Source organism: Epargyreus clarus, unplaced genomic scaffold (assembly GCF_041222505.1).
Source record: "Epargyreus clarus isolate Ecla_fem2 unplaced genomic scaffold, WU_Ecla_fem_2.2 ptg000023l, whole genome shotgun sequence".
Classification (NCBI taxonomy): domain Eukaryota; kingdom Metazoa; phylum Arthropoda; class Insecta; order Lepidoptera; family Hesperiidae; genus Epargyreus; species Epargyreus clarus.
This window is the reverse complement of record NW_027332230.1, coordinates 12184496-12200602: the sequence shown is the minus strand read 5'-3', so window position 1 is coordinate 12200602 and position 16107 is coordinate 12184496. Positions and strand designations below refer to the sequence as shown.

Sequence of the window (16107 nt, the reverse complement as noted above, 5' to 3'; positions counted from 1 at the left end):
TGAAACTCGGATTCTTAGAGAGCCCTTACATTTCTAACAAAAGTTGTCAATAGGGTGCAAATTCTTGTCCCTGTAGTACCGGGACCAGGATAGGGCTACGGTATCCTCTACCTGTCGTAAGAGGCGACTAAAAGGGGCTTTCGGAGTTGCGGGCGGCAAGAGTGGGAGCTCAACCGTCCAGCAAGCGACCCCGGGAAGGACAGCGGTTTGTGTGGTCGCATATCGCTGTAATCACCAGGGGATGTGAGAGGAGCGTAAATTGCTCCCCTAGGGCAGAGCCCGATAGAAGGGCATCGCGTTAGGAGGATTCCGGTTGTGTTCCGTTGGAGATCCCGGAGTTCTCCACCAAACGCTGAGGACGGCCACCGTGGGGGTTTTAGTGCGGTAAAAATCCCACATAACCCGACGTCGCTCCCATGGCGTCGGGTACCTTTTGAAGGTTTCCCCCTCGTCAAAAAAAAAAAAAAAGGTTGCAAATTCTACCAATTTACCCTTAGCCAATGCGATGGACTTTAACCCCGTGTGAGACCCGTGTCCAGCAATGGGGCAATAATTCGTTGACGACAACGACTCTTAGTTTTATTAACATTTACATTGTACTTATTTCACCTTTGAAGATTAACCGCTTGCATAGGACATTAAGGTTTCCAAGGATTCGTTTCGAATCATCTAGACTCTGTACATATACGTTACAGTGGAGTCAGTGACACAACAGCTGGGGCTCCACATGTTTTAGAGAGCACGACAACTCACTGAACCGTTGTTGCCGTAACGTGATCTTGTAATTAAATGCACCAGATACATACGTTCTAAGATAGCTCTATCTTCCGGGGGAACGCTTATTAAATATATTAGATGTCTGAAGAGTTTTTTTCTTTTATAATATAGGATGAATATGGGAGCAACAGACGAGCATGCAGTTTACCTGATGGCTACTGCTGCCCATGGACATCTGAAATCAACCCCGGCTAAAATCAGATATTCATACCTGAGGTTGGCTACAGATGCGCCGCTAACCCTGAGAACTAAGCTGGAACACCTAGGAAAAGCATGTCGCCCTCACCACCACTTTCAAACCAGAACACAGCAGCGTTTAACACTACTCTTATTAGGTAGAAATAGGAGGCTGTGGTGCGCCGGATTCGAACCACAAAGGATTCTACCACCTTCAAAATAGGTGGTGCCGCCCGAGGTTTATACTTCTTTTTTCTATTTTTCTTCTTCTTGCGGTGCCTCTCCAACTAGTGAAGGTTGGCTATCAGCTGTCTAGGCTGTTTTTTGAGAAACGAAATAGTTCAGCTGCGCTTGCTATCCTCGTCCACTCTCGAATGTTTCTATTATTCTTTTTTCTATTATTCATTTGTTATACGTTTTTGTGTTTTCTAAGTTTTACTTTCGCGGGAACATTCGTACGTATTTTTCAATTAAATACCACGCTAAAGTAACCCAGTATTTAGGCAGCATAAATAAAGTTTTCTTTCTTTTTGTCTATATATGAATGGAGTCCATGAAAGTAGAGACCTGAGTCGCTAAGATCTGAGGTCGGCAGCAAATACGTTGCTTCCCTTAACGAAATATAGCGCCTAGACACTCAAGACCTCCGTTACAAGACTAACATTTTGAAATATGATCATATATGAAGTTGGAAATCATAATTACATGCTACTCGACAGGTTTTATAAAGCTGTAAGCCCTAACATGCGACTGCGAGGCAATCTGTCTGTAAATTAATAGTCAGTTGCTTTTGGACATGGTGACTGCATGCGTACTTTATTGTTTAATATGTCTCAGTCATAAGGCCCATTAAGGCTGCATTTCAAAAGAGGTAATGATGTCCTTCGTGTGTCCATACCCGCCTACTACTCAATTAGTGGTCATCGTTAGGGAAGCGACTTAACGAAATTTCGATAATGTCGATCCATACATATCGATATTTTGTTCTAACGAAAAAAATATCGATATTGATTTTTTTTTAATATTTATTTACTGATATAATAATATGAGTAAATAAGCAAAAAAGGGTCGTAAAAATTAATATTCTTGTCAGCGGAAAGGGTTAATTAATATACTTGAATACTTTGAATTACCAATAATTGCGCATTAAAATCGTCGATACTATCGATATATCGATACGTCGTATATAAACATCGATATTATTATCGATACAAAATTGCATCTTACGGTTTAAAAACTCACTGATTGTGAATAACGATTTGTTTACGTTTAGATATTTCTGTCGCTTCGTCAGTAACCATAAGTAGGTTATACAGCCTACGCCGCATGTTAAGTATGGTATTAGTATGTATGTCACAAAAAACAAATTTACCTGTTACCAAAGTTGAACACCTATGTCGTAAGGCTAAGTCTAGGCTGACTTTGTACTTTGTAAACAGTGATATTCTAATAGGTACTTTACAAAGGTTTAAAGAGAATTGAGGAATATTAGAAATACTTTTTTTTCTATTTTGTTAATGAAACAATGTAATTATTTAATGACATATCTAGAGTTATTGTTTGAGGTGCGTAGATCACATTGCAAATATTACGTTTAGGCATACTTTAATTGGTAATTGTATTTTATTAATTAAGGTGCGTGTTGCAAACGTTCACGTTTTAACTTCGAACTAACTGCAGTGTTAAGCACTCTTACTTATGTTTTTGTTTGAAGGGTGGTAGATGAAATACACTTAGATGAGACTTTCAAACTTAGACTTCAGGGGTAGCAAAACTAGCAATGCAATGCCATGCATCTGTGGTCGATTTCACACACACCCCATCAGAGGTTCATTATATGGAGCTGCCTATTAATATCATAAAGACAGCTATAGATAAGTATAGATATCTCACCGCCTTGTAATTGAAGGAAGCCATTAAATGGCTTAAACAGCTGACAATTGTGTCAGACATTTAATGGCTGTCATGGTGTAATTTACGCGGAACAATGCCGACATGCGCAGTTAAGTGGTGCATAAACACGAAATCGTCCCATCGTCTTCACTGCGAAGGGCACAAACATGAAACTCTCTGATATATTAGCATTAATTATTTTCTTTTTAATAATTACTAGCGACCCATATATTATTACCTACAATAATTTTATTGTTACATTGAGCTTTATTAACTCATTCATATTCTTTACGAGATTAAGGTAATATAAATTACAACACACACATTGTTATACATTGTAGTTATATCCACGAGCATGCATACCTATCTAATCTTCTTATGTCATAGGTTACGCAGTCGGTGCCTATTCGAATGTAATTTGATCGTGGATTACACTGTACTGGTTCGAAACCAATTTAGAATCTCATCTCCGTACAGGATTAATTACAATTCCATAGAAATTGTGATCTGGATTGTTGATAGCAAAAAATATAATGAATAATGTTTTTTGTTTCCTATTAAAGTATTGGGTAAACAGATTTTTCATTATTTTTAACCCTTGTTAGCAAAATGAAGCAAAAACTTCTCCTCCCCCTATACTAATCAGAATTAATAAGAACTTCCTAAAATCCTGATACAGAAATAAACATACATAACCACTTAATAAAGCCGGCCTCTAAAACGTTATAATATCGACATCATTTAATTTGCCTAGACGGGATACAAACCCGGAACCTTTAGCATAGTCAACTGTAGTATTTGGTAAGATTACACATGGGTTCACTGCACACATCGTTTATTTTAATAATTCCTGTTTGTGACGATTTTTTTAAACTGAATAAATAAAAGTATCCAATCTCGTACACACTGAACTCCAAAAGAATAGTGGGTTTTTGTTGCTTAGGCCTACCTATTTTTGATGAATTTTCATTTAAAAATCCTGCAGATAGCGATACAACTAGGATAACTGTTTTATTACATTATAATTATCGGGTATAATATATGGGGCACAGAATGAATAAATGTTTATCTCCCAATAACTTCACTGTAAGAATCTCATGGGTTTTGGGTCGTGATCCCTAATAAAATAACGGTGGCCATAACTGTTCTAGATAACGTCATACTCATATTTCAAAGAACAAATTAAAAACCACATGTATAATTTAAATTGAAGCTTGAATATTTCATTACGGAGGATTTATTTAATGACCTTATTAAAATATAAAAATGTTCGTTAAATATTTTAATGAGAAATTAAGTTTTATTACAATTAATATACTGGAAATAATCCAGTATTTTAATTATAATAATAAAATATATACTTATTACAATATAAAGCAGTTACTAAAGTTTTTTACTTGCCAACCCCGCTACAGTAAATCCACTTCAATCTTATATATAAAATTCTCGTGTCACAATGTTAGTTATCGTACTCCTCCAAAACGGCTTTACCGATTTTCTGAGAGTCTGAGTCTGAGAATCGGCTACTATCTAATTTTCATACCCCTAAGTGACAAGGGTTGTTCACCTTTAACATTTTTTATTTATATGGCAACACAACGTTTTCCGGGTTAGCTAGTATTGTTATAAGAAAATGACTTATATAATTTATATTTTAGCATTTTGTTTAAACAAGTTAATATAATATCCCGAAAAAGTAAAAAAAAACCCAAAAAGCCTTTTAAAATATTATTTCATGTCGATTTAAATTCATAAAACCCTAAAATTGTCGGATTCCGTATAAATGAACGTAATATAAGAGCATTGTAAATATTTCCACTGAAAATTATAATCAGGCAAATTTCAATTTGAAATTCCACGAAAGAACCGCAGAGTTAAAACTATAATACCTACATACCTACCTATAATTCCTTGAATTTATTTATAAACTTGATAATACGAATCTATAATAAACAAACGAACAAACAAACAAACGCTTTCTACATTCACAGCCCCACACTAGGATTCCCTGTGTCGTGGGTGCCATGGACACACACATAGACAAATACACAAACACCCAGACCCAGAAACAGAAATCTAAATTCATCATTCAGATATCTGTCTGGCCGGGGATCGAACCCGGGACCCTTAGCGCGTCAGACCGGTATGGTGACCGCTCCGCCACGCGGGTCGTCATAACATAATAATAACTAAGTATTAGTGTAGTATACCTAAACTTGCTCGACAAGGGTTAATGAGTTATACTAGCCCTTATCTGTACATTCATGTCAATATTGTTAGGTACACCAGTGGAATGAATGAAGCTAGATAAACGAGTACCTAGCTCAAACTGGAGCGTTGTCGATGTGTGCTGTCATCAATCATCACAATACTTCGGTGTATGCATGTTACACGCTAATTATTTGATGGCGAATACGTGCTCTTAAAAGATTGATTGTCAGCTGAATCGTTGTTTTGTTGAAACGCCATATTTTTGTGAGATATGTCGAAAATCTGTATTGCTTTTTGCCATTTTGTTTTTTTTTTACGTAGCTCATGCACAGTAATGTTACTATTGTAGAGCCGCGTCACGCACTATTCATTTAAACATTTTGTCATTAATAAATCTTTGTATTTTAACTACATATATCAATCATATCACGTCCAGTAAAGTAAAACTACCTATTATGAAGTATGTACTTATGTCACATGAAAATAAATATAACAGGCTAAGTTCATATGCTTCTACAAAAATAAAATGTAATCTCACTTACATAAAACAATATCAATGTCCATACTAATCTTGGAAACAAATGAAGATAAATTAATATTGGGTTAGACTTTCATGCAAATATAGACTTACATTTGCTTGCACAAATATATGTAAGACTCGCCCACAAAGTTTCGTATTTCAGAAGCTAAGCTCATAAGCTCAGCTCTATACTGGAACGAAGCAGTGATAGGACAAAGGTTAAGTCAATTATGTTAGCACTTCCAGTGACACGTAGGTACAACGCGTGGGTAGATCTGACCTTCGGCGCTTCCATTTAATCGAATTTCAGATGCACTTATCCCTATAACCGAGTTCTATATGGATGGCATACATCAAATGTTAAAGTTCATAGACTTCTGTGTACATTTTTAGCGAACGTTGGATAGATATTGCGTGGGAGGCCTTTGCTGGTTCCCGGGAAGTGCACTTTCACCCCCACGCCATTTAAACTGGATTATGTCAAAGGCTACGTGATCAAAGCATACGTGCGAATATTGAATTTCGTTTTAATGAATTTTCGACAGCACAATGTAAAACAATTTGCGATTTATATTGCACGTTTCATTTTTACAATGGAAATACATATTTCACTTTTGTTTTGTAAAATTTAAGCGAGCATAAAATCAACCTTATACGTGTAAATACTACTGTCCATGGACGTTAGTAACTAACACCATAAATAACATGGGTTCTACGTGAAACCGATCACAGATGTATTGCCTCTTCTTATGTCTAAGATGGATGCATCGTAAGCCAGCAGACATACACACCCTTCTAATAAAACACAAGAACTTCTTCACGCTAAAAATACGAATAGATGTATCGGTGATACCTCCACAGTTATACCTGCTTTCATCTTAAAAGTTACTAAGTAGATTTTGCTAAATGTGTTAAGTATTATAAATGGAGTATGCTACATACTTTATCGTAACATTGTAGTAACCAAAATAATAATGAATACGGTCAGTCTCGACAGTGTAAAACTTCTTCTTCAAAAAAAAGTTCTTCAAGAGCTCTACTTTCGTCTGGTGATACATGTTATGTTAATAGGTCAGGTTATACATGTTAATAGGTATGTCATGTCAATAGGCGACGGTGTCTAAGTACTTATACTAACTACTAAGTAATAAAATCCTTTACTCTACTACGTTAAAATAAAAAAAAAAACCTTCGGACCCTTCACTAGCTGTGACGTCACAAATCGCAGAATTATGTCATTTTTTTAGTACGTGTGATCACTCAATGATCCTAATTTTACATCATTAATAAGATCCAGCAACTCTGAAACAGAAGCGTCGAAAGTTCTAGCACTCTAGTTTCTAATTAGCCTCCCAAGCGAAGTCTAGCAATAAAAATTAGAGCGATATATTTGCGAGCGATATGCGTTCAGAGTGCAGGCACTTCCTCCGGTTACGTGACATGCGTTATCTTTCATTGATAGATTTATCTCGAGCCGCGCGGGGTCGTGTTCGCCTGATCAGCTATCATGCCTAACGGTCACCTCACGTTCCGAACTTTATGAACTGTTCCTTCATTCGGTAGTTCTCAATTTAGAATGGAAACACATGACAGTTACGAGGAAACATTTAATTTGACAAGCCTTGCAGCGAAGCAGTTCCGGGGCCACTTTCTGCTAGGCAGAATGAATTTGAATATTTGTGTAAATTGTAAAAATTAAGTTGTTTGTGTGCTCGTTTTTGTATGGGTCCATACTACCCACAACAAAGGAGATCACAATTTAAAGCTATAAGTGTAGAAAGAATCTAAACGCCCAGTGCCTTTGATTTTGGAATATTATGGTAGAGTAGTAAATAATTGCACAAAATATAGATAATGTTAAGTCTAGCACTCTCAGCCAGCGATGTAACAGAGAGAAACAAATAAGAATTGTTTGTTTGGTGTTGAGAAAATATACCTACTATTTAGGTAATAACATACTTACTCGTATTTTCATTTCACAATATGTAGATAACGAATCCTATAGGGATGCTATACTAATAGTATTTATTCATCCTGCCAACAATAGATGCGTTGATTTATTTTGGTGTATGTTAAGATTCCATCATTTTCAAAATTGGTAGGACCAATATGGTTTGACCGTGGTTCACCGTTTCCGTAAAAGTTACTTTTGAGGCCACCATCTTAATCCTCAGAATTGGCAACGAAGTTCTGGTGGACTTCAGTTAGAACCCTGGTTCTATATGGAAGTGGTAATAGATGTTTATGGGCAGCAGTGACCACACCATTAGGTCGTATGCATACTTGATTGCCACTTCATTTTTATAAAAAAATGCTTATGACTGAGTGTAGTGAATCAATTGATGAAAAGCGATCAAAATACACTTTTCTCCGGCATTTTGGTTTCCTACACTATTCTTTCTTTGCTTTTCTAAATATAAGGTATATGTCCTTAGGAGATTGAAAAATATTTCAAATTCAAACTTTAAAAAAATTATATGATTTTACTACCTCCATTACAATTCCCACATTATATTTATAATTACTGTGCGTAGATGACTAGATACTTTAAAGATACGTAGCGATATAAATATTCATAAGTTTTATCGACAAAATATTATTTCAACGAACATTCTGGCTAGTTATTAAAGTTTATTGCACAGTTAATGTAATTTATGTATTAACGCTGTGAATTATTTTTATGTGTATAAAAAAAGATACTTTTAGGAGCATTATGAACAAAAATTGAGATAATTTTAATGTTGTAAAAAATAAATGCGGATGTAACGATGTTACGTAAACTGTGATACGACACGATACCAGTGTTGTGACATTGCAGATGTAATTACGTGTTCCTATCTTTATCAGAGCAAAAAACCGACTGGCGCCACGTTGATAACAGACTTAATTTCTTAAAAAGCCCTGTCATATTGACTTCGGTAGATAATGCTTGTAATTCTTCTCAAACTTGGATAAGGTTGTGGTAGCCCTTTGTTCTTATCTTATCTGTGCGCCAGTTCGGCAAACATTTTTGTTTTGGCACGCAATTTGTTAGGCTGTTTAAAAGATAGGATTTTTTCGTAGCTGCCACAGAGATAGGTGAGAGGGGAACTTCCTGTATATGTGGTGCTTGTTGGATGTCAGTTGGGCCCTGTACCTAATACTTTACTCTGTAGCGTGGGCACTGGCGACATTACCGGCGGCATGGCGGCGCGTGCAACGGGACACCGCTACTCGGTTACCTGGCGGCCATACTCACTACTTTTAATTTCCTGTCAATAGGCTTTCTTAGAATTATAACTGTAAACAAACATACATTAAAACAACTCGCACCAGTTCTCGTAACATAACTATAATCGACGTCTATCTTGACTATGTTTCGGAACAGGATGGGTGCTAGTCATCCAATTAATACGATCTTTAGCGGTTATAGATCTGAATTATCTCCAATTAACGAACGGTTCGTCATCGTAAGCGGTGCGTGCGAGGTCCGTTTGAAATAATTTTAGTGAATGAAGCCGCACAGCGAACTTCAAGGTCGGTCGGGAGATCGAAAGAGTGGTGGTATAAATAGATGACGCACCGAGAGGATCCGGTGTGCGGCGTGCGTGGAGTACTGTGAGTGGCGAGTGCTCGGGAAGTCGCTGGCAGCGAATGGCGAGCGTTGTCGAGCGAGTGCGGAGTGGTGTCACTCGCGGTGCGCGAGCGCCGGCGCTGCGCAACGTGCGCGCGGGCGGGCGACGGCCGACTGTTTCAAGCGCGCAACGCTCATTCATTCGCCGCCATGAATGAACGACACTCAGCACGTGGCCGAAAAATTCAACTGAAACTCCGTCTGGCTCGGAACTGTCGCTGAGGAAACCGCTGAATCGACCTTGTCTCTTTATGTCTTTACGCTGGCTAGACATTGCACTCTTATACGTGTGTGCACGACGCGAAAGCAGTGACGAACAATATGCGGTCACATTAAAAATATAGGTATGATGTTACTATTTGTAGCATGCAATAAATCATAATCCTATAAATTATTTACTACATAAATTACAGTATATTTGAACACATTTAAATAAATATGAGACATTATGTACCTAACAATGAAGTCGGTACATTATGAGAAATTATATGTTTATGCAATGAACCTTGCAAACGTGCTTTCAGCTCAGCAGATGTTACGCTATTATGCAGCTCAGCTCACTACGCTATTATACGACTTAAATCGGAGAGCAGCCCTACTAAAGGTCGGACATACATATATTGTTGACCCAGCAGACCTAGAGTTAAAAGGTCTCTTACCTACCTGCGCATTTTACCTACCTTAATCCATAATCAAATGTGACCACAACAGTTGAACTACTGGGTATTTGTCACCTTAAATACCTGGTTTTAAACAATATTTTAAATATATAAAGCTGTAAATAGTTGAATGTATATAATACTATTTAATAAATACATACAAATTACAAATTGATTCGGCGCATCGTCGCATGCATAAATGAAATTAAATTATTAAAATTTTATAGTTTCACGCTAATTAAAATTTCCTGTATGCCCAGACAATATTTGAAGGTTTTAAGCTTTTGCAGCATCCGCCGACTTGTAGCTGCATCGGATAAAATTGTATTATGCCGTATACTAAATACCTACAATATTTGAACAGGAACAGTTGATAGCGGATGATCAGAATGACAGAGGTATGTATTTTGGCCTATTACGCCTATTATTAATTATATGAATCCACCCAATCGAATTTCACTAGGTACTCTAGTTAGCAGAAATTGCCAATTTTCGATTTTGAGTAGACAAAAACTGGATTGTTAATTATTATGGGGTGTTTCTAATTTTTTATTCAAATTTGAAGTTTAAGGAAATTAACTGTCAATTTCTAAAACCTGTAAAAAATATTGTGAACAAAAAACTACGTAGGTAGGTAGGTACTAGAAAGTTTATTTATTTATTTATTTATTTACTTTATTATACCTTAACTAACACGGGTATAAAAGGCGGACTTAATGCTAGAAGCATTCTCTGCCAGTCTACCTTTAGGCTAAGCAGAAAACGTGCAAGGCGGTATGTCTAGGAAGAGTAATTATAATATATAATTATAATTATATATGTAAGTATATAAAATAACTATACAAACAATAGGTTACATAACAAACACACACATAATATAATATAATATATATAATTATACATACAATAGGGTACACTATAAGAAAAATGATGAACCGTAAATATAAGCACTATGATTTCTGTAGAAAATATAATTTAATTATATTTTTAAAAGTCTGTCTGCTGCAGGCATTGCGTAATTCATTCGGGAGAGCATTCCACAACCGAATAGCGTGAATTGCAAATGACTTGGATACGAAGCCAGTCCGATGAAGTGGAATCGTTAAAACGAGAGAATTGGAAGATCGCAACTGGCGCTCGTGAGAGTCACGGAGATACTGAAACTTTTGCTTCAGGTATCCCGGCGTAGGCGGTTCAGATAAAATAGAAAAAAGAGTAGAAAGTAATCTAACCTGTCTACGCTCACGAATAGGAAGCCATTCAAGTTGGCGACGGTAAGAGGAAATGTGATCGAATTTGCGCAGACAGAAGATGAATCGAATGGCGTGGTTAATAAGTCTTTCCAACTTATTGAGATGCTCCTCACTTATATCAGTGCAACATACATCAGCATATTCAATAATTGGTAAAATAAGCGCCTGTACTACAGTGACTTTAACTTTAATCGGAAGAAAGTTACGAAGGCGATTTAGGACGCGCAGCCTCGCAAATACAGAACGGCTGACTTCACTCACGTGGTCCGACCAGCTCAATGTTGAATCCAAACATAGGCCGAGATCTTTGACACAAGATGTGAAAGGTACAATAGAGTCCTCAAACACAACCGGTGAGACGGAACCATGCCATCGCCAACTGCCGAGAACTACCAATTATAATGGCTTGGCATTTATTGGGGTTAACGCTTATTCCATATCTCTGTGACCAATTACTTATGTTGGCAAGATTATTATTAATAATGCCTATAGCATCATTGACATTATTAATGTTGGCTTGTGCGTAAATTTGTAGATCATCGGCATACAAATGGTAAGAGCAATTAAGGGAAAGAGTAAGGAAATTTATATAGAGAGAAAAGAGTAATGGTGACAGAATTCCACCTTGTGGGACTCCATTAGTGAGACTGCACCAGTCTGACAGCGTGCGATCTACTCTAACAGCTTGCCGGCGTCCGCGAAGGTAAGATGAGAACCAATCCAGTACTGTAGATGAAAACTTATAATATTGGAGAGCAGCAAGAAGAATATCATGGTTCACCATGTTAAAAGCATTAGAAAAATCTATGAGAACGAGGACGGTGACCATTTTATCCTCCATGCCATCACGAATATCTTCGATAACCTTGAGAACAGCTGTTGTTGTGCTATGTCCTGTTCGGAAACCGGACTGAAAAGGGCTGAGAAGATTATTGTTAGAAATAAATGAGGAAACTTGTTTGTGTACAGCAGCTTCAAGAATTTTCGATAAGAAGGGTAGTATAGAGATAGGTCTGAAATTATTCACATGACAGGGGTTAGATACTTTCGGAAGTGGGATAACAAAAGCCTTACGCCAGACAGAAGGAAAAACCCCAGTAGCCATGGAAGTGTTGATGACGTCAGTAATAATGTTGAGTAAATGTGGCAGTATTGGAACAATCGTAGATCTACTCACATCATCAAACCCGACCGCTTTTGATTGAATGGACGAAATAATTTTTAAGATTTCATCTACGGTAACGGGAGAAAAAGAAAAAATATGTATATCGAGTTGAGCATGGAAGTAATTTCAAGAATAGTTTTCAAGAATTATTTAAAAACTTCCATATTTCGGCGGAAGACTTGTTAGATACCTTTTCGGTGAAGTAATTGCGCTTAGCTGCTCTTACCATTTGATTACAGCGGTTGCGTGCGACTTTATAGAGACGCCAGTTTTCGTCACACCGGTCACGCTTAAATCTTCTAAAGGCCCTGTCACCTGAAAGTTCGTCGTGAGTTCCAAATATTTGCGACGTATAATGAACGGTATTTGGCCAGTTTTGTCGCCAGCATTGTGTTAAAATGCTTGTACGATAATGCATGTTAATATTTTTTTAGTATGAATTGTTTTATTTTTACATTAAGTGACCATAAATATAAAATAAAACTTAATTTAGGCCTACCTGGCAATCTCGAGCGAGGTGTCACTATTGTTCACTGGTTAAAATTACTAAAGGCTTACAAATAAAAATAAAACTTTGAGCGGTAAAAAAACAAAATTCACCAATAAACACTATTTTACTGTTTTATAGAAAATTTAGTTTTACTGATAATCAATTGGTAGGTACTAATTAGGTACACTGCACTTGTAACTGAGATAGGTATCGCGCACTTCACACATTGTCGAGAAATTTCTAGAGTTCTAGACTCACTTGTCGACGACCGAGCGGTAGACCGCAGATGTGTTTCACCAGGAAGTGTCCGACGGGGTTTGAGCTGGTTCCGAGGCTCGGAAGCCCGCGCAAGCGCGTCGCACGCCGGGGCGTGACCTAGACCCTGAAAATGCCAACCCCCTCGCCCACGCATACCGCGTTTCCATGGTAACCGACCCAAATGCATCCAGAAACATCCTCAAATACTATGCAAGAGACCCAATAATGTCGGAAATTCACACAATTTTCGTTTTCCAACAGTCAATTATTTTAGAAATTGTGAATTGAATGAGTGTAGTTTAAAAGTAGTGGACATGACAAATTTTAGCATCCGGAAGTAGAGTTACCTACAAAGCTCGCTCCTCCCAAAGAACGACCTAGCTCGAGCCGCATTGGTGTTTTCCAAGATGGTTTGAGGAATGAATGTGATTGTGAACAGCCATTATTGATGACACACAAGACCCACATACGGCTTTATTAGCTCGGTATGCTTTTAACGAATTAAAGCCTCATATGTAGACTTTCATTGTATATGTAGCTATATAGGATGGGATGGGAAATTCAATTGGAATTGGGAAATTAGGGTTTTGTGTTTTAGCGATTGAATCGATGGAAAATTCCGTTTTGGCGACTGGCTGCGTTCGGTCGCAGAACCGAAAACACGCTTTTTTATGATTTCAATAATACTGCATCGCGTTTTCTACGTTCAGTCGCTGCACTGAGCATTCAAAAGCAGATACGACCCTTGCTCAAACATGTGCCTGTGTAGCATGTAGCGTTTGATCATTGCACCTTTTTTTTCTTTTCGAGGGGGAACTTTGAAAAGGTACCCGGCGACGTGGGAGCGACGCCGGGTTATGTGGGATTTTTACCGCACTAAAACCCCCCCGGTGGCCGTCCTCAGCGCTTGTTGGAGAACTCCGGGATCTCCAACGGAACACAACCGGAGTCCTCCAAGCGCGATGCCCGGATCGGGCTTTGCCCTGAGGGAGCGTTCACTCCTCCCACAACATCTGGTGATTACGACGGTATGCGACCACACATACTGCCGTCCTTCCCGGGTTAGCATACTGGACGGTTCGAGCTCCTACTCTTGCCGCCCGCAACCCCGGAAACCCCCCTTTTAGTCGCCTGTTACGACAGGCCAGGGATACCGTAGCCCTATTCTAGTCCCGGAACTAAAGCACCTAACGTCTGAAAAGCAGCTAAATCTTCAATCGGCAATGCTAAAAGTTTCTGGTTTGATGGGGCCCGTAAAAATCGCTTCAGGACACTTATAGTATATTAATTTAAACATTTTAATGTTTCACACTAACAGTGTTCCACTAACAGGATTCGAAACCAAAGTGCGATAAAGCAGATTTTACAAGTGAGGTCGCAACATGTTCTCAGGCAGGCAATATGTTAGTTTTGGATGGGAAACTTCCAAATCGTGTTAATTTTGGGATTGGTTACGGATGTAATTGACGTCGACGACTACTTAACACGGCGTGATCTGGTAATTATAAAAGGGCACTTAAAACAGCTTCCTATGATTGTTTTGAATACCTACGTTTTTTTTTTGTTTACGAGGGGGAAACCTTCAAAGGTACTCGGCGCCGTGGGAGCGACGCAGGGTTATGTGGGATTTTTACCGCACTAAAACCCCCCCGGTGGCCGTCCGCGGCGCTGCGTAGAGGGCTCCGGGATCTCCAAAGGAACGCAACCGGAAGAATACCTACCTAGCTGTCGGTCTTTATTGTTTCAATTGACGCAACTTAACTTTCCTCCTAAACTTTCGGCGTTGGTTATAGTTACAAATCCTATTTTCGAACACCTCCATTATAAGATTACTGTAGCCCTAAGGTACTAGTGATCTTTTTTCAATTAAATTTGGAGGCGAAAATTTAATGATCTTTCGTGTTTTAGATCTCTTGTGTAGATTTATCATCTACCTATGCATGTATCTAAAGGACCCATTTAGGCTAAAAGTTATAATGTTTCCTAGCTTAGTTATAAAGCTGTTACACGGTTGAAGGTACCAGTTTCAAAGGTGCGATGTATAATATAGCTATGATACTTAGATATACTTACCCATTATTAATATGTATTAAGAATATGTATAGGTAAATTGGCTACCTATACCAGGAAACTGTCCCTTAACACGTTCAATGTCAATACGATTTCATTAATTTCTTCTGAGGTGCCGCCTATATTTCACGATGGACTCGCCAGGCGTCAGTTCACTGGCATGACGTTTAGGTAAACCATGGATTAGTAAAGATACTTCGCCGCCTGCAAATTGAATGAAGCCACAAACAGCTGATTTGTCAGTTATTTTTTTGAATTCTTGACAAATAAAAAAACATTTTTAGAGAAAATTTACGAATAAATACTAATACTGCATAATTTACATAATAAATAAATATGTACTTCAAATATTTTAGGGACATTTCACCACGGAGATGGGACAAAACTTTTTACGCAACTATTTCAATTCTCAAAACTGGTTACATTTTCTTGTTAGGAGTGAGTAATTTTTACTGATCTATGAGGTAAACATAAATATTTGTTATTATTTTGGCCGTCACAGTCTCCACAACGTTTATATCTGTATCAAAAAGTGTTTGGCAAGTGTTTAGTGTATTTCCACGAATAAACCTGGCTAAAAACCCTACAAATCAAAAAGGAGGTAATTTTTTTCATAATTTATGCAGGGATTGTCAATCTTTTGATAAAATTCCATTTATAAAATTAAGTTTTTTATGTTCATAGTTGCGTATATAAAATTGATTTAAAGTTTAACTTGTGCGACTTCTATTTCTAATAAATGAGTAATTTCTTAAAACATCTCTATCAATCAAAATATTGACACAAAAAATATGCTTTCTTACGTTAACTATAATTCTGGGTAATATTGAAACTCGTGGGATTGGACATTATGCATTTATAAATAAAAAATATTCAAAAATTAAGCACTTCTTCTAGACAGGTATGATACGGTCGCATCATCACTTAACATCATGTGAGATTGCGGTCTACGCCGTCTATCAAGAATAAAAAAAATATCTTGAATCGGAAAAAAGTCAAAAAGTTGAGGACTTGCGTCAGT

At 37.7% G+C, this 16107-nt stretch overlaps 1 protein-coding gene across 1 annotated transcript in view; it reads right to left on the bottom strand.

The window, feature by feature from the left end:
- Positions 1-9388, bottom strand: part of sty (sprouty signaling antagonist) — a 59514-nt gene extending 50126 nt beyond the window's left edge. Inside the window, exon 1 of the mRNA XM_073085461.1 lies at positions 9141-9388. The gene's annotated coding sequence lies outside the window, so the exon portion shown is untranslated. The remainder of the gene's footprint in view (positions 1-9140) is intronic.
- Between the last annotated feature and the right edge of the window lie 6719 nt (positions 9389-16107).